The 24324-nt window shown below is 47.8% G+C and overlaps 1 protein-coding gene and 1 long non-coding RNA gene across 2 annotated transcripts in view; one reads left to right on the forward strand and one right to left on the reverse strand.

Annotated features, from left to right (window-relative positions):
• Window positions 1-24324, forward strand: part of PKHD1 (PKHD1 ciliary IPT domain containing fibrocystin/polyductin) — a 908610-nt gene that overhangs the window by 840828 nt on the left and 43458 nt on the right. The window lies entirely within an intron of this gene.
• The window catches only part of LOC141139232 (uncharacterized), a 167779-nt gene that overhangs the window by 47865 nt on the left and 95590 nt on the right, over window positions 1-24324 (reverse strand). The window contains exon 4 of the long non-coding RNA XR_012243737.1: window positions 10083-10176. This is a non-coding gene — a long non-coding RNA (uncharacterized lncRNA). The remainder of the gene's footprint in view (window positions 1-10082; window positions 10177-24324) is intronic.

Below are 24324 nucleotides of genomic sequence, written 5' to 3' on the forward strand. Positions count from 1 at the left end.
AACTTCCATCTCTTCCAGCTGACCACCTTAGTATTGTCAATTTCCAGTCTGCCTTCCCAGTTTTTGAGGCCATAATCGCCAGGTCCAAATTCAATGCCTAGAATCTTTATTCTTTCCTGGGGCACAGGAAAGGTGTCCGGGAGATCAAACCCCTCACCTTCCTTTCCCATCCAGAAGACTTCACTCTTTTCCTGATTGATCTTGGAGCCTGATGCTTCAGAATACCGTGATGTCAGAGAGACCACCTCCTCTGCTTCATCCGCCCCAGTGACAATCACGGACACATCGTCCGCATAGGCAACAACCCTCAAAGGCGGCTCACCTGGGAGCCCCACTGGCACCCCACACAACATGCCGCTCTCTAGCCTCCTGATGAAGGGGTCGATTGCAAACACATAGAGCAGGGGACTCAGGGGACAACCCTGGCGCACCCCGGAGCCAACCTCAAAGGACTGCCCAACCATTAACAAGAGGAAAGCTTTCTGCCCCCTTATACAAGACTTTTAACCAATTGACAAAACCACCCGGCAGACCGTACTTACTAAGGAGCAACCACAGGTACTCATGGTTAACACGATCAAAAGCTTTTGCCTGATCCAATGTCAGCAAATACTTTCCCCAGCCTGCAGCCCTGCATCTCTCCAAGGCCTCCCAGACAGCTAAAACTGCTGTGAAGGTGCACCTACCCTGGACCGAACAGTGCTGATGGCGAGAAAGCAAAGACTCTGCTACTGACGATAGGCGCCAGAAAATGATCTTTGCCAGTATCTTTCTATCGACATTAAGAAGGCTGATGGGGCGCCAATTCTCAATCATCGAAGGATCTTTACCCTTTGAAAGAAGAATCACAGCTGAGTGCCTCATGGAAGGGGGAAGTACCCCCTCTGCAAGGCAACTGTTAAAAACCTCTACCAAATGTGGGGCCAGAATAGGCTTAAAAGCTTTGTAAAACTAAGCCGTCAAGCCATCCGGTCCAGGTGACTTTTTGATGGCAAGCTGTTCAATTGCCCTCATCACCTCTTCAACTGTGATCTCCTCTGTCAAATTCATCAATGGGACATCTTCATCATTTAGACCTGGAGTAGAGTCCAAAAAGCTTTCCATCTTGTCACGGTCAAGCTCTTTCCTCCCAAGAAGGTCAGCATAAAAGGACCTCACGACCTCCAGAATCCCTGACCTGGACTTTGTCAAGGAACCTGTACTGTCCTTAAGGCCAACGACCGTTTTAACAGCTACACCTTGTTTGCAGTTCTGGTAAGGGTCAGGCGAGTGGTACTTCCCATAGTCCCTCTCCAGAACCAAAGAGGCATGCCGGTCATATTGACACTTCCTGAGAAGGAGTTTCACTTCAGAGATTGCCCCAGGATCTCCTCCTCTCGAGACAAGAATATCCAGCTTCCTCCGTAAACGTTGGTAGGTCATGTATTTATTAAACTGCTTTCTATTGGCTAGCCCCTGAAGAATCCAGCAATCCTCTTTTTGGTCAGCTCCCACCACTCAGCCTCGCTGCTACAAAAGTCCAGGATGGTCACCTGTCCTGAAAGAATTCCTCAAAGGATTGTCTAACATGTTCTTCCTTGAGTAGAGTCGAATTCAATCTCCAGATGCCCTTACCCCTCAGAGGGGCGTCTGAAGCATTCAGGACCACAGATAGCATACAGTGATCAGAGAACTCTACTGCCTGCACCACTAGGAGTGAGAAAGCAGAGGTCTCCTTCAAAAAAAACCTATCTATTCTACTCTGACTATTACCTCGATGAAAGGTGAACCCAGTGTCATCCGGGAGGTGCTTAATGTGCACATCCACAAGACCAGCATCCCTAACCATACTATTTAAAAAAACGCTATCATATCCCAGCCTGTCCTTGAAGTCCTTCCTGTCCTTGGGCCTAGTTACTGTATTAAAGTCACCTCCAAAGACCACTTGCCGGGATGTAAAAAGAAATGGCTTGATCCTTGTAAAAAGGCATTTCCTGTCCCACTTTGTGTGCGGCCCATAAACATTAATTAGGCGCAGGTCCTGCCCTCCCACAAGGACGTCTAAGACCATACATCTCCCAATCTCCACCTCAATAACCCGCCGGACAGTTACCATGCCGGTTTTAAACAACACCGCCACACCGCCGTAAGGCTCGGCCGCAAGAGACCAGTAAGATGGACCATACCTCCACTCTCTCTTGGCCATATGAATATCTGCCAAGGAGGTGAGCCTAGTCTCTTGCAAAAATAAAATTTCAGCATCTAATTGGCTGAACAAAAAGAAGGCCATAGAACGAGCTCTTACTGACTTAGTGCTGGCGACATTTATTGTCACCACTTTTAACGGAGGGGGAACCGCCATTTGGGTTATTGGGTGGATTGCTTCTTAGCTCCCCTCTGCTGCTCATCACCAGATGCCTCTCTCTTTCTTGAGGCCGCCTCAAACTCCATTTCGGAATCAGAACTTCGCTCCGAAGAAGCTCCAGATGAAGAGATATCCCAATTAGAGGACCTATAACGGTTGGAGACAGGCACTGGAGCCTGTTCCGCCCTCACCACCTGCTTCTTCCGCTTCCCAACCTTCCTTCTCTCCTCCAGGTACTGCAGGTCAGCTTCAGAGATGCCCTCATCTGTTACTTTTTTCTGTGAAGTCTTTCCACAAGACTTCTTTACAGAGGAATAAGCAACCTTTTTAGTACATGTTACCACTCCTGGTGGGGGGGGGTGCTCCCTTTGAGTCAGACTTAGGAGGGGTAGACTCCTGGGGGGGAACTGACTCGGGGGGCACAGACTTGGAAGGTTCTGACACATGAGAAGAGGGTACAGTAGGCTGGGGGGAGACAGATACAGATACAGAAGGAACACTTACAGATACAGGAGGGGTGGCCACAGGAACTGGAGAGGGATCCTGAGCAGGACCAGGGGAGTCAGTCACCGCAGAGGAGGATGGTACACCAGGGACCTCACCCTCCATCCTGTCCAGCCTTGACACGTCATCAATTACCTCCTTCTCCATTTTGTGCCAGGCTTCAGGACATCTGCTGTAGGGGTGGCCAAGGCGCAGGCACAGGTTGCACCTGATCATCTTGGTGCAGTCCTTGGCCATATGACCCTGACCCCGACACACTGAACATATCAAGGCTGAACAGGAGGAACTCAAATGCCCCTTTTCTCCACAGCGGTGACACAGCTTCGGCTGACCAGGGTAGAAAATAGTCATCCTATCCCTCCCTATAAAAGCTGAGGAGGGCAGGTGACGGACAACATTCCCATCCCTGGCCAACCTGACTGTAACCGACCAACCCCCAGTCCAGATGTTACGCTCATCAAGGATTTTGCTGGGCTTAGTCAATACCTCACCATAATTCTTTAACCAGACCTCTAAATCTCGAGCAGGAACACTCTCATTAGTGAGAATAATTGTGATTTTTTTCACTGTAGACCTTTGTGAAACTGCCACTGGGGCCAGACCTTCCCATTCGGGTCTTGACCTGCACCGAGCCTCATATCTCTCCCAGAACAGGTCAAGACCCTCTGGCCTGGTGAAACTAATAGTATATTCCCGGCTCCCAGCAACATGTATTAGGGCATACAGATCGTTTGCCCCAAAACCCATCTCCAAAATCATGTCCACCACCACGCGCCGTGCTGGAGGGATTGCACCACCTTCCCATTTAAGAATCACTACATTTCGTCTCGGACCCCCAGCAGAAACCAGAGACCCAAGACCAGATCCTGGGGTGCTCAAGGTGGTAGGTCGCAGGGGGAAAACCCTCTTGGGGGCGGAGCTACCAGGAGCAGAGCGTACCACCTGGGCAAATGTAGGCTTATCAGGACCAAGGCCCCACACTGATGTAACATTAGTCTGTACATTACAATTATTATTATTATCTGCTGGAATGGAGTTGGTAGGACTGTCCATCACACTTGTGCTGGGAAGATTCTTATCAGTCACACAAACATTCACATTCCCATCAGGAATAGTCACAGTTTCTGATGTAATACCAGCTGTCTCCTGAAGCTGTGCTGTAGAGTCCTCAGCAGCTGTGGGGCAAACAACTTTAGACTCAGCTAAAGGTGGGTTAATTGGTTCTGCTGAATCTTGTAGTTCCTCTGCAGGAATGTCATTTTTTAAATGCATTTTTTGCTGCACTGCAGCATCAGCAGGCACAGCATTGCCACACATAGGACTAGCAGCCTGATTGTCACTGGGCACATTGTCAGTATCAGTCACAGTGTTCACAAAAACAGTTTTATGCACCACATGAGGCTTGACAGGCTTTACCTTGTCAGGCACATTATCTGTAATGTCCTCCTCATGAAATACCAACTGATCACCCCGCATAGGAGACTCCATTGCTTGGATTACCCTGAGCATGCCTCCTGAGTCCTGGGAAGGCATGGGGCTGCTTACCTCTCCCTGAGGGGGCAGGGGGTCTGAACTGGGGGTCTCCTCCTCCACCTCCATTTTTGTCATCCTGGCAAACCTTCGGTCATTGCAGAATTTTTCCTTAAAGGGCCCATCTCTGCCTTCCATCATGGCCACAATGGTCTCCTGGTGTTCAACCCGGACCTTGGCCAGTTGGATCTCCGGATCCATGGACCCACGTCTCTGGCTATGCAAGCCCTCACGCTGTCTTCTCAAGCGCTTCACCTCCGCTCTCAGTTTATAGAGCTTGTATCTCTCCCTATTCAGGACCTTAATCCCGGCCACCACTCGCTCCTGAATTGCCTCTGAGCCTTCATTCTCACCAGGGGCAGAGAGATCACAAGCCATGGTTTGCACAGGGGCAGGCATGTCACCTGATGGCCCAGGAGATGGCTGGGAGCCTCCAGCAGGAGAGCCCTGCTGGCCTCCATGGCTTCCCCAGAAAGGAGCTGGGAGAGATTTCCTCACCACTCCCCTCTCACACGGATCACCTGCAGCAGCTCCAGACAGCTTCCTCCTGACACACCTGTGCTCCAATGATGGGTGGGGCACTATTCCTCCCACTGACACCAATGAGGGGACACTATTCCTTGCACTGATACCTACGATGGAGCTTTATTTCTTTCACAGATACCAATGATGGAGCACTATTCCTCCCACTGAAACCAATGATGGAGCACTATTCCTCCCACTGATACCAATGATGGAGCACTATTCCTTTCACTAACACCAACGATGGGGAACTATTGCTTGTACTGACACCAATGAGGGGGCACTATTCCTCCCACTGACACCAACTATGGAGCACTATTCCTCCCACTGATACCAATTATGGAGCACTATTCCTCCCACTGATAGATTTCGCGGCCACGATTTTGACAAGACAGTCGTACGACTGTGGATCTGAATTTGCCCTGCGACTTGAAGTCTGACTTCAATGAACAGAAATCCGACTATGATCCCCAACAATACTAGGCACTGCCTGGTATGAATCTTTAGAGGGAACTCCACGCACAATGTAAAAAAAAAGAAAAAGGCATGGGTTCCCTCTCCAAGAGCATACCAGGTCCTTCGGTCTGGCATGGATTTAAGGGTAACCTCACGCCGAAAAAACAGCATGGGGTCCCCCCAAAATCCATACCAGACCCTTATCCGAGCAGGTCAGGAAAGGGGGTGGGGATGAGTGAGCGCCCCCCCCCCCCCCCCCGAACCGTACCAGGCCGCATGCCCTCCACATACAGAAGAATGTCAGCTAACTTTGGCCCTGAAGGTTCTCATTAGACTGGAGGAGGCTAAAGACTTTGCTACACATAGTATGCACAGGCAACATGGAGTAAGTAATGTACGGCATATAGTGTACAAACCAGAGTAGGTTATACGCCAACACAGTGCACAGAGAGTAGTTTTTTTGGGCTATGCAACATACTGTAGATGTATACAGAATAACATAGAGCATGGCATTCAAAGGGTAGGTGTGTATTATATACCATATTGCATAGTATGCACAGGCAGCCTGGAATAAGCAATGTACGGCATAGTGTACAAACCAGAGTAGGTTACATACCAACACAATGCACAGAGTCATTTTTATGTAAAATACATAGTAGATTGTATGAAGTGGGGAAGTATTGAATATATCACACACTGCACAGTGTGTAGAACAGAGCAGCCTCAGGTATGTCATGTAGAGCACAATGTTTTGATTTGGACAGTCAAAGCATGTAACATGAAGCATAGTGTATGAATTAGATCAGTCAGAGGTACAGTATCTCACAAAAGTGAGTACACCCCTCACATTTTTGTAAATATTTTATTATATCTTTATATCTTTTTATGTGACAGCACTGAAGAAATGACACTTTACTACAATATAAAGTAGTGAGTGTACAGCTTGTATAACAGTGTAAATTTGTTGTCCCCTCAAAATAACTCAACACACAGCCATTAATGTCTAAACCGCTGGCAACAAAAGTGAGTACAACCCTAAGTGAAAATGTCCAAATTGGGACCAAAGTGTCAATATTTTGTGTAGCCACCATTATTTTCCAGCACTGCCTTAACCCTTTTGGGCATGGAGTTCACCAGAGCTTCACAGGTTGCCACTAGAGCCCTCTTCCACTTGGCCAGTCCATCACCATTACCCTCAGCTTCTTTAGCCAGGGCCGTCTTTTCGCATGGGCACGCTGGGCAGTTGCCCGGGGGCCCCATTTGCCTGGGGGCCCCCACCTGCCCCTCCCCAAAAAGCCCGGATCTTGTATTTCTCATGCCCCGAGTGTAAACATCCAGTGATTGGTGATTGGCAAGCTGGGGGCTTGCGGCCGCAGTGAGAGTGGAGCTGTCAAATCTAAGCACTGATGTCCCGCCCATCCCGACATCAGTGCTTAGATTTGACAGCTCCAAACTTCTGTCCAAACACACTGTAGAGGAAGCTACCTCTGATCAGAGCGTCTCTCTCTCCCAGCTCCGCCCCCCCGACTCCTGGCTACAAGTTGCAAATGTAAGGTAAGAGCGGGGCTGGGACAAAGGCTAGACAGGTTCCGTGGAGGCAGAGTTTACATGTGAGAAGAAGGGGGGGGGGTCACATGGTAGGCATTTAAGAGCACATCGGGCTGTGCTTCCTATAACACCTCCCGTCCCTTCGGCAGCACAAGTGATTGCAGATCCCTTTAGAGCTGCCCTGTGATTTCACTCACTGAGCTCTCCTCCTGGCTCCTGCTGGTTGCATTCACTAAAGAAAGAAATCCGCCCCCTCAGTCTCTGCTCAGCCACGCCCCCTCCCCCATGTGTAGCAAAGAATGCCAGGGGCAAGGGGTCTACACAGAAGTTCAGGGGGTCAGTTTACCGTGCTGCATGTGTGTATGCGTGTGTATGGATTTGTATGGGTCTGCATATGTGTGTGTGTGTGTGTATGAGTGTGTATAGATTTGTATGGGTCTGCATGTGAGTGTGTGTGTATGAGTGTGTATATGATGTGCTGTATCCCACAATGAAGCCTGTTGATTTACTTCCTGCTTCTGCTTAAGTCTAATCTATGTTTGCATTCCTAGGCTGCATATACTGTGCTCTGCAGAGAAGTTAACTCTTCACTTGCTGCCACTTAACTGCTCTGCGGCCACTACCTTCTATTCAATTCCTAGCCTGCTCATACCTAAGCATAGTGAGGAGTGACTGTATGTAAACAATTTTTGAGCATAAATTTTTTTATATTACCAGCCCATTCACCAATGGTTACGTGTACTTTTTGAACAATTAATTTAGGTAGGTACAGTCACTCTATTGAAGTATACGTAGGTGTACCATTATTAATTTCTTTTCTTGCAGCTGGTGCTCTGTGTGCTTTTCTTTGATTTATGTGACAGGAGAGGGATCAGTGTATGTGTCAGCAGAGGGATCAGTTTATGTGTCGGGGGGGTCAATGTAGGTGTCAGGGGGGTCAGTGTAGGTGTCAGGGGGGATCAGTGTATGTGTCAGGGGGGATCAGTGTATGTGTCAGGGGGGATCAGTGTATGTGTCAGGGGGGATCAGTGTATGTGTCAGGAGAGGGATCAGTGTATCTGTCAGGAGAGGGATCAGTGTATCTGTCAGGAGAGGGATCAGTGCACGTGTCAGTATAGGGATCAGTGCACGTGTCAGGAGAGGGATCAGTGCACGTGTCAGGAGAGGGATCAGTGCACGTGTCAGGAGAGGGATCAGTGTATGTGTCAGAAGAGGGATCAGTGTATGTGTCAGGAGAGGGATCAGTGTATGTGTCAGGAGAGGGATCAGTGTATGCATCAGGGGGGATCAGTGTATGTGTCAGGAGAGGGATTAGTGTAGGTGTCAGGGGGGTCAATGTAGGTGTCAGGGGGGTCAGTGTAGGTGTTAGGGGGGATCAGTATGTGACGGGGATCAGTAGTGTAGGAGTCTGGTAGGTCAGTTTAGTGGTCAGCATGGATGGGCACTGGTAAAACAGGCAGCAACCAGCAAGTGAGCCTATCACCCCCCTTCCCTGCCGCCGCCGCCGGCCTTGGACTTCGGGCTGAAGCCCCTGGCCTTTTTCACATCTAGCAACGCCCCTGGTTCCGCCTATCACAGGAGCCGGTCTAGGGGGGCGGGACCTTGTTACAGCAAGGCCACCGAACACAGACCCAGCCAGCTCCGTGATACACAGGAGGAGATGCCCGCTGTGTGTGTGTTACCAGGCGATGGGGAGTCTGTAATAATTGGCACAGTGAGACTGCATTCATGGGCACAGTGAGGCTGTAATGGTGGGCACATTGAGGGTGCAACGGTGGGCACAATGAAGCTGCAATGGTGGGCACAGTGAAGCTGCATTCACTGGCACAGTTAGGCTGTGTTCATGGGCACAGTGAGGCTGCAATGGTGGGCACAGTGAGGCTGCAATGGTGGGCACAGTGAGGCTGCATTCACAGGCACAGTGAGGGTGCAATGGTGGGCACAGTGAAGCTGCTATGGTGGGCACAGTGAAGCTGCATTCACGGGCACAGTGAGGCTGCATTCATGGGCACAGTGAGGATGCATTCGTGGGCACAGTGAGGCTGCAATGGTGGGCACAGTGAGGCTACATTTGATGGGCACAGTGAGGCTGCATTCACGGGCACAGTAAAGCTGCATTTGATGGGCAATCATGTGTGATTGTGTAGACAGGGCCCCAGTGCACTGTATTGCCCAGGGGCCTGTAATGCTCTTAAGATGGCACTGTCTTTAGCAAGGCAGTGGTCGTCTTGGAAGTGTGTTTGGGGTCGTTATCATGTTGAAATACTGCCCTGTATCCCAATCACCGAAGGGAGGGGATCATGCTCTGCTTCAGTATGTCACAGTGCTTAAAAAGTTTGGTCCCTCATGCTACCAAGTGAATAAAACAAAAAAGTGATACACATACCCGAGTGTTCTCGGCTTTTTTTCGGCGCCGCTCACAGTCCCGCCCAGTCCCGCCATTGGACCTGTGTTATGTCCATCATAGGGCGGGACTGGGCGTGACTGTGAGCGGCGCCGAAAAAAGCCGAGAACACTCGGATATGTGTATCTCGGCTCCGACGAATCCCTGCAGTCTCGGCGCCATATTTGAATCTACACACGGCTGTGTATGTCGGCGGCGAGTGCACAAACCTGCACTGACAAGGCTGCACTGGGGCAAACCTACACTGACAAAGCTGCACTGGGGCAAACCTGCACTGACAAAGCTGCACTGGGGCAAACCTGCACTGACAAAGGTGCACTGACAAAGCTGCACTGACAAAGCTGCACTGGGGCAAAGCTGCACTGACAAGGCTGCACTGACAAAGCTGCACTGGGGCAAAGCTGCACTGACAAGGCTGCACTGGGGCAAAGCTGCACTGACAAGGCTGCACTGGGGCAAAGCTGCACTGACAAGGCTGCAATGGACACTGGGGCAAGGCTCAACTGACAATGAAAAGGCTGCAGATGGACACGATAAGGCTGCACTGATGGGCATTTTAATGTAAGTTTTTTTCCTTAAACTTCCCTCCTAAAAGTTTTTTTCCTTAAAATTCCCTCCTAAACTTGGGGTGCGTGTTATACGCCGATAAATACGGTAATCTATAGTCCAAAAAGTTCTTCCAAGTGTCGGTAAGACAGTCCTTTCAATTCAATTTTCCTGCAAACAATGTTTCCGTGACTTCACACAATTGCTTAGTGCTCACAGTTCTCTCACCTCTGTGTAATGTTGAATCAGCCTTATAAGTATTTATGGTGGTGGCGGGGTTCCAATTCCAGAGTGACGATTATCAGGTCACTCAAAGTTCCAGCTGTCATGTGAGAATAAAATAAATGCCTCCTATAGTGTAAAAATGTTTAAACAACCAAAGATTTATTAAAAAGCCAAATGGAATCGTGCATAGAATTTTTTTTAAAAGCACATGTAAAGTGCAACAACGGCATTCCAGACGCCTTTTACATCACTGTCGGTCCGCTCTGTACTTCTGGCCATGCCCTAAACGTTACGTCACGTCACGTGACTTCATCAGGGAAACCTGTGCATATTGGCATTCATGGTTCCCTCAATGAACTGTAGCTCCCCAGTGTGGGCAGCACTCATGCAGCCCCAGACCATGACACTCCCACCACCATGCTTGACTGTGGGCAAGACACACTTGTCTTTGTACTCCTCACCTGGTTGCTGCCACACACGCTTGACACCATCTGAACCAAACAGGTTTATCTTGGTCTCTCTTATCAGACCACAGTACATGGTTCAAGTAATCCATGTCCTTAGTCTGCTTTTCTTCAGCAAAATGTTTGCAGGCTTTCTTGTGCATCATCTTTAGAAGAGGCTTCCTTCTGGGACGACATCCATGCAGACCAATTTGATGCAGTGTACAGCGTATGATCTGACAGGCTGATCCCCCACCCCTTCAACCTCTGCAGCAATGCTGGCAGCACTCATACGTCTATTTCCCAAAGACAACCTCTGGATATGACGCTGAGCATGTGCATTCAACTTCTTTGGTCAACCATGGCAAGGCCTGTTCTGAGTGGAACCTGTCCTGTTAAACCGCTGTATGGTCTTGACCACCATCACTCAGCTCAGTTTTAGGGTCTTGGCAATCTTCTTATAGCCTAGGCCATCTTTATGTAAAGCAACAATTCTTTTTTCATATCCTCAGAGAGTTCTTTGCCATGAGGTGCCATGTTGAACTTCCAGTGACCAGGATGACAGAGAGAGAGCAAAAAAACCAAATAACACACCTGCTCCCCATTCACACCTGAGACCTTGTAACACCAACGAGTCACAAGACACCGGGGAGGGAAAATGGCTAATTGGGCCCAATTTGGACATTTCCACTTAGGGGTGTACTCACTTTTGTTGCCAGAGGTTTAGACATTAATGGCTGTGTGTTGAGTTATTTTGAGGGGACAGCAAATTTATACTGTTATACAAGCTGTACACTCACTACTTTACATTGTAGCAAAGTGTCATTTCTTCAGTGTTGTCACATGAAAAGATAGAATAAAATATTTACAAAAATGTGAGGGGTGTACTCACTTTTGTGAGATACTGTATGTCATGTACAGCACATGGGCAGTCATAGTATGTAACATGAACATAGCGTATGAATTAGGGCAATCTGAGGGATGTCATGTACAGCACATCTTTTGAGTGGGGCAACCAAAGTATGTAACATGAAGCATAGTGTATGAATTTATGAATTAGGGCAGTCTGGGGTATGTCTCATACTGCACAAATTATAGAGCGGGGAAGTTCATAGATGTAGGATAAATATATATGTCTGTAGAAATAGATAGACAGATAGATCGATAGACAGACAGACAGGCATGCCTGTCTATTCAGGCACAGGGTTAATGTCCTGTTTAATGCATTTATAGATCTGTTCTATATCCCTATCATATTTTATTAATACACCTTGTAAAAAATAGCCCAGATGCCATAGATAATAACATTTATTCCCATGTCTAAATGAGGAACACATGTCAGTATGATTGTTGGAGTTTTCTGCAGGATTTCATTGTATTGTTTGGCTCCCCCTGAGTCTTTCCGAACAACATGCCTGGGAAAAAAAAGGCCTCTTTATTCAGTGACTCAGGGGGGTGTGAAATTGGTGGAACTGACAATTACCGAAAGTCCTTTGGGGTGCACAGCAAACACTACTGGGCATATTACATGCGTTTTATGCTGGGCCATCCTAAACAAAAAAAAAATTGAGCATGTTTCCTATGCAAGGTGAATATTCATGAAATGTTATACTTATCTTTTGTTAGAAAAATTGTTAGAGGAAAAAAATAAGTATTTGTAAAAGTCAGTAAATATCGCGGCTGATTGATGATACAATTGCAGGGGGGCGCAGTCTGAAAAGAAAAATAACTTGAGCAAAGTTGGGAAGTGCCAGGGATATCCACTTACTTTTTTACATAAATGTTTTAAAGGGACCATTCACCAAATCAGTTTAAAGCCCAAATCCAGGAAACCTGCCCTGCAAGGGTTAACTGCTGCTTTCTGCCTAGAGGAGGGAAAAACTGAAAATTGTATACTCACCTTTCTGTAAATGTCCTTTCCTGACACATCTAATGGCAGCACACACTGGGTTGTGACTCTACCCCCACAACCTGATAGGACTGGTTAGCTATAATGCCCCGTACACACGGTCGGGATTTCCGAAAGAAACGTCCGATGGGAGCTTTTCATCGTATATTCGTGTGTATGCCCCATCAGACTTTTTACGTCGAAAATTCAGATGGAACAAATTCCTATCGGAAAAACCGCTCGTCTGTATGCTGTATGCTTCCGATGTACCAAAAATGATGCATGCTCTGAAGCAAGTACGAGACGTCGTACGTGTTGTCCCGTCATACGTGTTGGCCCGTCGTACGTGTTGTGCGTCACCCCGTTCTTGACAGTCGGAATTTGGTGTGACCATGTGTATGCAAGACAGCTGTTTTCCTGTCGCATCATGGCAGCACACACTGGGAAATAACTCGCTATACGGGTGGGTCCTTATAAGGTATTCATTTATTCACAAGATACAGAGGAATATGCGTGAACAATTTTTTTCCCGAATTCTACTGTTGTCAATTACGCTGGATTTACTCTGTAATGTGACATGAACGTTGTTTTAGATGACCAAGTAGCCGCCTTGCATATGGTTTCTGCCGAGACCCTGCAGTATGCTACCCATGATGTTGCCACTTCCCTTGTACAATGAGCACTTATAGTGGTTGTAAACCCTTTACAACCACTTTATACTACAGGCAAGCCTATAATAAGGCTTACCTGTAGCTACACTGGATATCTCCTAAAACCTGCACGGTTTAGGAGATATTCCTGTATTTTGGAATTAACTGATTTGATGATCTTAGAACTAATCTGTCTGGGTAGAATATCAGATTAGGTTCTTTCATCCGTAAAGCTTGCACCTCTGAGACCCTTTTGCCTGATGTTATGGTAATAAGGAAGGTTGTTTTTAGTGTTAAATCCCAAAGGGAGACTGCTTCGATGGGATGGAAAGGAGGACTTGATAGTGCCTCCAACACTGTGGCCAGATTGCAAGTAGGAAAGGTTGGCTTCTTTGGTGATCTTATATTTAGGCATGCCTTCAGAAACTGAGTGACGAGAAAATCTAAGGCCCATTTTATTCCCGTCATTGCCAACAGAGCAGATACTTGAACTTTCAGTGTACTAGAGCCTAGGCCCTTATCTAGGCATGGTTGTAGGAATTCCAGAATTTGTGAAACTGTGGGTACTAGTGGGTCACAGTCTTGCCGCTGTGCAAATATGGTGAATCTCTCCCATACTCTCTTGTAGGTGTTATCAGTTGAATTCTTCCTAACCTGTTGTAAATTAGCAACCACCTTGATTGAGCATCCCTGACTTAGCAGCCTATCCCTCTCAATTTCCAGGAGGTCAGATGGAGTTTTTCTGGAGCCGGATGTAGGAATCGGCCTTGTGAGAGTAGGCCTGGTGTTACTGGTAGTGGAAATAGTTCCTCTATGCTTAGCTGTAGGATGGTTGTTAACCATGGACGTCTCGGCCAGAAGGTTATCACTGCAATTACTGTGGAGGTGGATCTTTGAAGTCTGGCTAGAAATCTCTCTATTAATGGAACAGGACCTTTAGTGCAACTCTAATGCTACGTACACACGGTCGGACTTTCCGGCGGACTTGGTCCGGCACACTTTTTGACGGACTTTGTCCGCCAGGTGCGCCGGACTTTAAAACGACGGACTTGCCCACACACGACCGGACTTTTCCGGCGGGCTAAGTCCGCCCGTCTTTCCGACGGACTTTCGCCGGAGTTACGGCGGACTTTCAGAATGAACGGACTTGCCCACACACGGACAAGTCCGTTCATTTTGAACGTGACTCATGTGCGACGGGACTAGAAAAGGAAATCAATCTTGCCGCTTTTATCGGCAAGATTGACACCTTGCGAGCCCCGTCACGGGGCATACCAGGCCCTTAGGTCTGGTATAGATTATAAAGGGGAACCCCCTACGCCAAAAAAAACGGCGTGGGGTTCCCCCAAAGATCCGAGCATGCAGGCTGGCCGGTCAGGAAAGGGGGTGGGGACGAGCGCCCCCCCCCCTCCTAAACCGTACCAGGCCGCATGCCCTCAACATGGGGGGGTGCTTTGAGGGAGGGGGGCGCCCTGCGGGGCCCCCCACCCCAAAGCACCTTGTCCCCATGTTGATGAGGACAAGGGCCTCTTCCCGACAACCCTGGCCGTTGGTTGTCGGGGTCTGCGGGCGGGGGGCTTATCGGAATCCGGGAGCCCCCTTTAATAAGAGGGCCCCCAGATCCCGCCCCCCCACCCTATGTGAATGAGTATGGGGTACACGGTACCCCTACCCATTCACCTAGGGAAAAAGTGTCAATAATAAAACACACTACACAGCTTTTTAAAATAATTTATTAAACAGCTCCGGGGGGGGGGTCTTCCTCCGGCTTCGGGGGTCCCTCCGGTTCCTCTTCTCCCGGCGTCCGGTTGGTTCTTCTCCGCTCTCTTCTCCCGGTGTTCCAGTTCTTCGGCCGGCTCCTCTGCTGTCTTCAGGTAGCTCTCTTGCCAGCAGAGGTCCGGGCTTCTGGGCTTCTTGGCTTCTTCCCTCTTCTCTTCTCCAGATGTTGACACGACGCTCTCTCCGGCTGGACTGCTCTCTGAGGGCTCTGTTGTGACTTATATAGGCCGAGACCCCGCCCCCTAATGATGTCACAGTCCCTGGGCATGCTGGGACTGTGACGTTTTAGGGGGCGTGGTCAATATCGCCGGTGACCACGCCCCCTAAAACGTCACAGTCCCAGCATGCCCAGGGACTGTGACATCATTAGGGGGCGGGGTCTCCGCCTATATAAGTCACAACGGAGCCCTCAGAGAGCAGTCCAGCCGGAGAGAGCGTCGTGTCAACATCTGGAGAAGAGGGAAGAAGCCAAGAAGCCCAGAAGCCCGGACCTCTGCTGGCAAGAGAGCTACCTGAAGACAGCAGAGGAGCCGGCCGAAGAACTGGAACACCGGGAGAAGAGAGCAGGAGAAGAACCAACCGGACGCCGGGAGAAGAGGAACCGGAGGGACCCCCGAAGCCGGAGGAAGACCCCCCCCCCGGAGCTGTTTAATAAATTATTTTAAAAACCTGTGTAGTGTGTTTTATTATTGACACTTTTTCCCTAGGTGAATGGGTAGGGGTACCGTGTACCCCATACTCATTCACATAGGGTGGGGGGGCGGGATCTGGGGGCCCTCTTATTAAAGGGGGCTCCCGGATTCCGATAAGCCCCCCGCCCGCAGACCCCGACAACCAACGGCCAGGGTTGTCGGGAAGAGGCCCTTGTCCTCATCAACATGGGGACAAGGTGCTTTGGGGTGGGGGGCCCCGCAGGGCGCCCCCCTCCCCCAAAGCATCCCCCCATGTTGAGGGCATGCGGCCTGGTACGGTTTAGGAGGGGGGGGGGGCGCTCGCTTGTCCCCACCCCCTTTCCTGACTGGCCGGGCTGCGTGCTCGGATTGGGGTCTGGTATGGATTTTAGGGGGGACCCCACGCCATTTTTTCGGCGTAGGGGGTTCCCCTTTATAATCCATACCAGACCTAAGGGCCTGGTATGCCCCGCGCTCACCGCAATAGGAAAATCTGTTTTTCCTATTGCAGCGAGTGCGAGATGCAATACCCTGCCCTCGCGTCGTATCTGGTCCGTCGGACCAGCATACACACGAGCGGACTTTCTGTCGGACCAGCACACAGACGAGCGGACTTTCCGCCCGAAACTGAGTCCGGCGGATAAATTTAAAACAGGTTTCAAATCTTGGTCCGGCGGAAAAGTCCGCTGGCGCCTACACACGGGCGGATTGTCCGGCACACTCTGGTCCGACGGAAAGTCCGACCGTGTGTACGCGGCATAAAGGTTACTGCGTCTTCAATAGGTAATGACACGTGTCTGTCGAGGCACATTAGGGATGCGTCCACTACTGGTACTGAAATAAGAGGGTTAACATTTGGTTCTTTTAGTGGGTATAATTTTGCTAGTCTGCTGTTTAAGCTAGCTGTCTTTTCCGGCCTCTGCAATTCGTCTTTTATTAGGTCCTCCAGCTCTTTTATAAATGGAAAAGTCTCTGGCTCCTTTTTCTTTTTTTTAGTTTGATAATTTTTATTCATGTTTAAACACAGTACAACACATTACTCAATATACAAATTTTTAAGTAGTAGAAAAAAAACCGCTTAATACCCGATGCGGTGTAAACATTCACATCATAGAGGGTACATTTTTACTCCCCCCCCCCCCATTGCACCATTATATATACCTTGTACCAAGCTCTTTTCCTTGTGTATAACAACAAAACATATTACTACTATTCCTATCTTAAGAACAACATCCTCCCTATCTTCTTCTTACTCTGTTTACTCCGTAGGGTGGGCCACCTTCATCAGCCAGGGATTCCAGATTTTTTTAAATTCTCTTAGGTTTCCTGCCCTTACAAACACTGTCCTTTCTTTCCCTATTGTTTCCGACACTTCTCTACGCCAATCAACTACCGATGGGGGTTTCTCAGCTTGCCATCTCTTGGTTATTCCCTTTCTTGCCTGGTATAGGCATCTCCGCACTGCTTTTATTTCATCTCTCCCATTACCCAAATTCCCCCCCACCCCTAGAATACATAGCTTTGGATCAAGTTTAAGACTCACATTAAAAAGCCTATTTATATCCTCAATCACTTCTGTCCAGTAGCGAAATAGTTTAGGACATTTCCATAACATATGTAACAAGTCTCCATTCATTTGGCACCTAGGACACTTAGGATCTACTCTTCTCCCCCATTTAAACAGTTTTTGGGGGGTATAGTATGCCCTATGCAGTAACATTAGATGCGAAAATTTCTGAACTGGCGAGACTGAGACCTGATGACCCCCCTTCAGCACCTCTCTCCACTGGGCATCCGATATTATCCCCAGGTCTCTTTCCCACTTCTCTCTACATCTAAGTTTATTTGGCCCTTCCCTACTATTTCTGAAGATATGTTGATAGAATTCAGCTATTAGTCCTCTTGATCCCTCAAAACTCGCTATCATCTGAGGGATGGGTGATTGGCTCCAGCACGGACCTTGATCCCCGAACTGGGCCTGTAGTGCATGCCTAATTTGAATATAACTAAAATATGACTGCTTCGGGACACCAAATTCCTCTATTAGGGAGGCAAAAGATTTCAGCACACTACCATTATATAATTGCTTTAATTTAGTTATCCCCCTTACCTCCCATGTTTTAATTTTCCCTATTTTTGTTAGTTCTTGAAGATGTTTGTTATCCCAAAGAGGCATATCTCCTAATATTCCCTCCATATCTTTCAGACTTTTAATACTATTCCAGGTTTTTAGCATTAGTTTAACTGTGGGGGTTCTATGTATAAACGAGTTTGCCTCCAACACCTCCAGCGCCCTTCTGTGGGGTGCACCTGTAGTCATTATGCCAAGGTTATTATTACCCATAGGTCCACTGCCTGTTCTCAGATGTTGCAACTGGGCTGCTAGAAAGTAGCAACGTGGATGCGGGACCGCCATGCCCCCCTCACCCATTGCAAGCTGTAAGGTCTGCAAACTTATCCTCGGGTGTCCTCCCCTCCACACAAGCCCTCTAAACAACATATCTATTTTTTTGAACCATTTACCATATATCCAAACTGGTGAATTATGTAAGACATACAATAATTGGGACATCCACAGCATTTTAACCAAGTTGCATCTTCCAGCTACCGACAAAGGGAGTCCTTTCCATATATCAACCTTTTTTTTAAATTTCTCCAGTAGTGGGGCCATGTTATTGTTTAAGAAGTGGTCTAGATCCCTTGTTACCTGGATCCCCAGGTATTTGGTTTTCTCCACTATTTTTAATGGGGTTTCTTCCAGAAAGGTACCTTGTTTGATGGGGTCTATTGGTAGCAAAACAGACTTCTCCCAATTTATAGTGAGACCAGAGACCTCCCCAAAGTCTGCAAAGACTCTCATCACCTGTCTTAATGACCCTTCCGTATTCCCCAGGAAAATAAGGACATTGTCCGCGTATAACGCGATCTTCTCCTCCCTGGTCCTTCTCCAAAATCCCTCCACCATCCTATTTTGTCTTACCGCAGCGGCCACCGGTTCCATAGCTAATGCAAAGATCAGGGGTGATAGGGGACACCCCTGCCTTGTGCCTCTCTCCAACTGAAATTTGCTAGAAAGTACATTGTTAGTTCGGACCCTTGCTATGGGATGTCTATATAGAATTTTCACCCATCTCCTAAATGAGGGGCCAAAGCCATATACCTTCAGAACCTGCCAGATGAATCCCCATTCTAGACTATCAAAAGCCTTCCCTACATCCAGCATCATGACCGCTCTAGTACCCATGTTTTCTGTTGGGATCTGCAGATTCAAAAAAAACCTCCTTATATTTTCGCTTGTTGACCTTTGGGGAATAAAACCTGTTTGATCCGGATGGACTAGGCTATGGATTATTTTTTGAAGCCTGGTGGCCAGAATTTTTGCCAGGATTTTTGCATCTGAACATAATAAGGAGATAGGTCTATACGATCCAGGTTCCAAGGGATCTTTCCCCTCTTTAGGTAACATTATAATTGTGGCCTCCGTCATTGATTCAGGTAGCCTCCCTTCCTGATATGCCCACTCAAACACCTTGAGAAGTTCCGGTAGCAGTGTCTCCCCATATTTTTTATAGATTTCTGCCGGGAGACCATCAGGACCCGGAGATTTCTGATTGGTCAGTTGTTTTGCAGCGATTTTAACCTCTTCTAATGAGATTGGCGCCTCCAAAATCTCGATCTCCAGCTCTGTAAGGGAGGGCAATTCCATTTTCCTAAAGAAACTTTCCATTCTCTCTCCTGCCACCGGCCCCTGGGATTTATATAGTTCTTCATAATACTTCCTGAATGTTTCATTAATTTTATCTGGTTGATATGTAGTCTCACCTTCCCTGGTGCTAATGGCGGGAATTATTGGGGGGGGAGCATCTACTTTAGCAATATGCGCTAATATCTTCCCTATTCTTTCCCCTTCTCCAAACATTATTTGTTTTTGGAATGCTCTTTTGTTTTCAGATTTCCTAGACATTACCGCTTTATATATTGATTGCTTATTTTCCCACCTTTGATAATTATTCGGGGATGGGTTTTCCACAAGCTCCCTTTCTGCTACTAGGACCTCCTCTCTAGCGTTCTCTTCCTCAACCTTTGATGCTCTTTTTACTCTTGAAATCTGCTGGATCAGTATTCCCCTCAGATACGCTTTCAGCGCATCCCACATTAGCCCTCTTACTACTGAGTCCTCATTAAAGTCTATAAATTCTCTCAGCTTTTTTATGACCTCCTTCGGGTCCTCAAGAATCTCGAGCCACACCGGGTTCAGTTTCCAGGTACCCCATTGTTTTCTGATCCCAATATCCATCATAACTGTCACCGGTGAGTGGTCCGAGATTCCTCTTGGATCATAGGTTATATCACTAACCAATAAAGCGGCCATGTCATTACCTAAAATGAAATCTATTCTTGAGAGTGAGGAGTGGGTACTAGAATGGCACGAAAACTGTTGTACCCCGGGGTTTCTCACCCTCCACAGATCCATCAGCCCAGCTTCTTCAAGAAACTGGCTCATTCGCATCCCACAGGGACTCTGTCCCGCTTTTCCTGGGGGGAATTTATCTAATTCTTTATTTATTACAACATTAAAATCCCCTGCTACAATAACAGGGATCCTCGGTTTGTCTACCACAAACTCCAACAGGCTATATAAAACTTCTAATTTAAAAGGTGGAGGGTTGTAAATATTTGCTATTATACATTCCTGATTCCCTATCGTACAGTACAAAAAAACATATCGGCCCCCTTCATCTATCTTGCTCTGTCTGCAGGAAAACACAGTCTCCCTCCTAATCAGCACCACCACCCCCCTCGAGTAGGAGGTGTGCACCGCATGGTACTGGTTCTGAAACTTTTTGTTTTTGATAGATGTTTTTGTCTCCCTAGTCAGATGTGTCTCCTGCAGGCAGGCAATATCTACTCTAAGTGCGTCTAACAGATCAAATACCTGCGCTCTTTTTGGGGGGGTCCCCAATCCCCTAACATTCCATGAGCCAATTTTAATTCCCATTAGCTATTTCCAAGTAAGATTATCACTGCGAGAAAAGTAATATATAAAAAAAGAAAAAACAAAACAAACCACCCAGTGATTAAGTATGGAGTGCATAATTCACTGTCAAATCTACCTTGGTGCTTAATTATAATATCAGCTATTTCAATACAAATATCATTATCCATAACCTTTGTGTCTTTATACAACATGACATACCTTATACTTAATGTGTTACTTGGTACCTTATATTGCATTTTAATTTTCCTGTGCTCTTTACCCCCTCCCCCCCTCCCAACCCCTCCCCCACCCCACCCCTCCCTCCCGAGTGCTAATTTATTTACCCCTCCTTCCTCCCTCCCAACCTTCCCATACCACTCTAGGTTACCCCTCCGGGCTTTTTTAATGGCCGAACCATATCCATCTACCCTTCCGTACCTACCCCCCCCCACCCATCCCTTCCCCACACCCTCCCCCTCCCTCCCCCCTTATATTAAAAAAAATAGAAAAACCTTGCTATAAACACATTCCTTCTCAAAACTACTTCCATTTACCGTGTCCCCAAACCATCCCCACTCCATTTATGTAAATATTAATACCGTTGATTCAAATTAAGCCCATTTAATAAATATTAGTTTTCCGCAGTATATCCCCTCTATTTCTTAGGTAATTGATCTTTCTTGTCCTCCAGCCATGCTAGCGCATTAGCAGGAGACTCGAAAAACTGGCTACCCCCTAAAGCATTTATCCGTAACTTAGCTGGGTAAAGAAGGGCATATGAGACGTTATATTTCTGGAGGCTACGCTTGACCCCCAGAAACTCAGCTCTGCGTCTCTGGAGGTCCGGAGAGAAATCGGGGAATATTGATATTCTTGCATCTTTATATAGGATCTTCCCCATTTCACGAGCTTTACGTAAAAGTTTTATTTTATCCTTGTGGTTTAAAAATTTAATTAGAATCGGTCTTGGCGGGTTTCCTGGTGGGGGGGGGCCTAAACGGAACTCTATGTGCCCTTTCTATAGAGAACTGCTGTGTAAATGTTTCGCCTCCAAATACCCCCAACATCCAGTTCTCCAAAAATACAATAGGGTCCGGGCCTTCACTCCCCTCAGGGATTCCCACCACTCTCACATTGTCCCTACGAAGTCTATTTTCTATTTCATCGACTTTCCCTACAAGCTTTTCGATTTTTTCCCTCCAGATCTTTGCTTCTTGTTTCATAGGGGGTAGATCATCCTCTATTAGACTTATTCTCTTTTCCGCCTCTGTCACCCTTTCAGTTGTCCTCTTAAGATCCTGGCGTACTAGGGTCAACTCCTCTTTAATGTCCTTCATTTGCTCTCCCAATGTCCCCAGAGAGTGGTTACATGCGCTTATTGCCAAAAAGATATCTTTTAGGGAGGGTTCTCCTTCCACCATGGAGATTGGAGCTGGCAAGGCCTCTGTTTCCCTGCTAACGGTTCCTGAGCCTTTTGTGGTAGGGTTCTTTGTACTGGGGATACTTATGGGTTGCCCCGTATTACCCTGGCTTTTCCTGTCTGTTACTGATTTGGTCTGAGCTTGCTGCCCTCCCTTGCTTGGGGTATGTTCTGCTGCCAGGACCAGTTTCTCTAGTTTAGCGGAAGCTGCCACCACCGCTGCTGTTGCCCCCGCCACAGTAAGATGCGAGCCTTTTTCCTTCTCCTTGTCCTTAGCTGACCGCAAGGATTGGGTTCCCATGTTTTCCTGGTTGGAATGCTCATCTCCCTTTCTTCTCCCTGTCATATTGATTTTCTCCTGGGCTATCTTGTTCTCCTTAAACCTCTTGTATGCTTATGTATTTGTACCGCCAACTGTTGATATTTATTTTAATTGCTCCTTACCACCAGCCTGGCTATTTACTAAATCTCAGGTTTACACAAAATTGCCTAGTAACAGTCCTGGTCTGATATCCGGCCTCTCACCCCCTCAGCCACAGATATTTAGTAAGGTATTAGTACGTCATACAATGTTCTTGTATATCATATCATATCTGGTCGCCCCTCCAGAGCTCACAGTCCCCCTTTTGCACTGCAGGCCACTTAGGATCCCTTAATGCACCACTTCACAGTTCTTAGTATTAGTATTAACCCAGTAGTAGGAAGTCAGGACAGTCCAAGAGGCAGTATGGGGGGTCGGCTCAGTACCTCCCTTCCACACTACAGGGGGGGGCTTTCAAACTTTAGTCCCAGCTTTTAGACAGGGTTCAACCTAAGGGGAGGCTTCAGGGGCTTTCTTCAGGGTTCCTCTGTTAGTGCTAATGAGTGATCAGCTAACAGTCAGCTAACAGTCCAGAGCACAGTACCGACAAGATACTTTATTGTGTACCTGTTGTTTGCATGCAGCGGTCTCTCTGAGGCTCCGTCTCCTCACTCGCGCTAGTGGCCAGACCGAGCTCTCGCTCTCTCTCTCCCCTCTCGCGATGCTTGTACTGTCTCCGCTGCGCTTCGTGTCACTCCTTGACCCCCGCCGACCTCACACCGCCCCGAGCGGCGTCCCGAATAGCACCCCGTCCGCTGCTCCAGCAGCCGCCCCAGTGATCTCAGTAGACAGGGATCCGGGGGCCCACAGAGTATTCCCGGGATCGGGATAGTCCAGCAGAGGGGACAGTGGTTCAATGCAGTGCAGTATTGCAGATGTCTTTGCAGGACTTGCAGGTAATGGGGGGAACGGTTATCCGCAGGGCTTCATGGAGCAGGATGGGTTCACACACTCACTCCATTCCTCTCACCTCCATCCGCTTCCGGCCACGCCCCTCTGGCTCCTTTTTCAAATTTGGAAAATATTTCCAAGTCTTGCACGGTGCTTCCTTCGACTCCTCCCAAACGATCTCTTCTTTTACCGATTTTGTGAAAGGGTCTATTAAAGCAAAGTCGAAGCCCGTGGATATTTATGCGCTGACCAGTCTCTGCATTTGGAGTGTGAAGATCTTGATGATCTGGCAGGGCTGTTCCAGACAAGACGGTATTAGCGGAAATGCACCCTTTTACTCCTCTTTACTGCTTACCAAACACCCCTTACCATATAGACTTGTAATGGTCTGCTTGAGCAGCTGCCTCCATGAGTGGAGCAGAAGATAGAAAACCCCCTAAAGTATTGTGATAAGATTTGGAAAAAATAAGGAATAATCAAGGCAAATAGGCCATAGAGATAGAAAAGCAGAAAAATGTTTGATTTTTTTTTTTAAAAGGTAACTTACCAGGAGAGGGACTATGGACAAGGCAGCAAGGAGCAGATGAGGAAACATGGATCCTTAGTAGCAGCAGGAATCTGTGCTGTTTATGGAACCATCTGTCATTTTTTTAAAAGACAGAGGGGTTTTTAAATTCGCCACCGTTGCGGCGGAAGTGACGTCATTCCCGTGAATGCGCATTTCGGTTCCACTGCACCCTGCGCCTTATTGGAGACTGGCAGCGGAGCCCCGTTCTTGCATCACTTCCATTCGCGCCTGCGCAATGCGGTCCTGGCTGCCATTATAGAAGGTCACAGATCCGAGGGACTAGAGAGCCCAGTCAGGATATGGAGGAAAAAAAGAGAAAGAAAGAAACAAGCAAAAGATTAAGGAGGGGTGATCCCTGGAGATCACCTAACCTAACCAGGTGAGGAAAAAAAGGAGAATGGTGAGGTGCAGTGGCGACTTGTCCATTAGGAGCGCCTGGGCAACGCCCTCTCTGTCATGCCACCCCCTCTGCATAGCATGAATCTATCCATGGCCGCTGTAGCCACCACCTATTTAGGCGTCCAGCCCCTTTTTGGACGCCGGGCGCCTGAATTACAGTGGCAGGTTTTAATTTTTTTTCAAAGCACCTGATTAGA

This window comes from Aquarana catesbeiana, linkage group LG04, assembly GCF_042186555.1.
Source record: "Aquarana catesbeiana isolate 2022-GZ linkage group LG04, ASM4218655v1, whole genome shotgun sequence".
Taxonomy (NCBI): domain Eukaryota; kingdom Metazoa; phylum Chordata; class Amphibia; order Anura; family Ranidae; genus Aquarana; species Aquarana catesbeiana.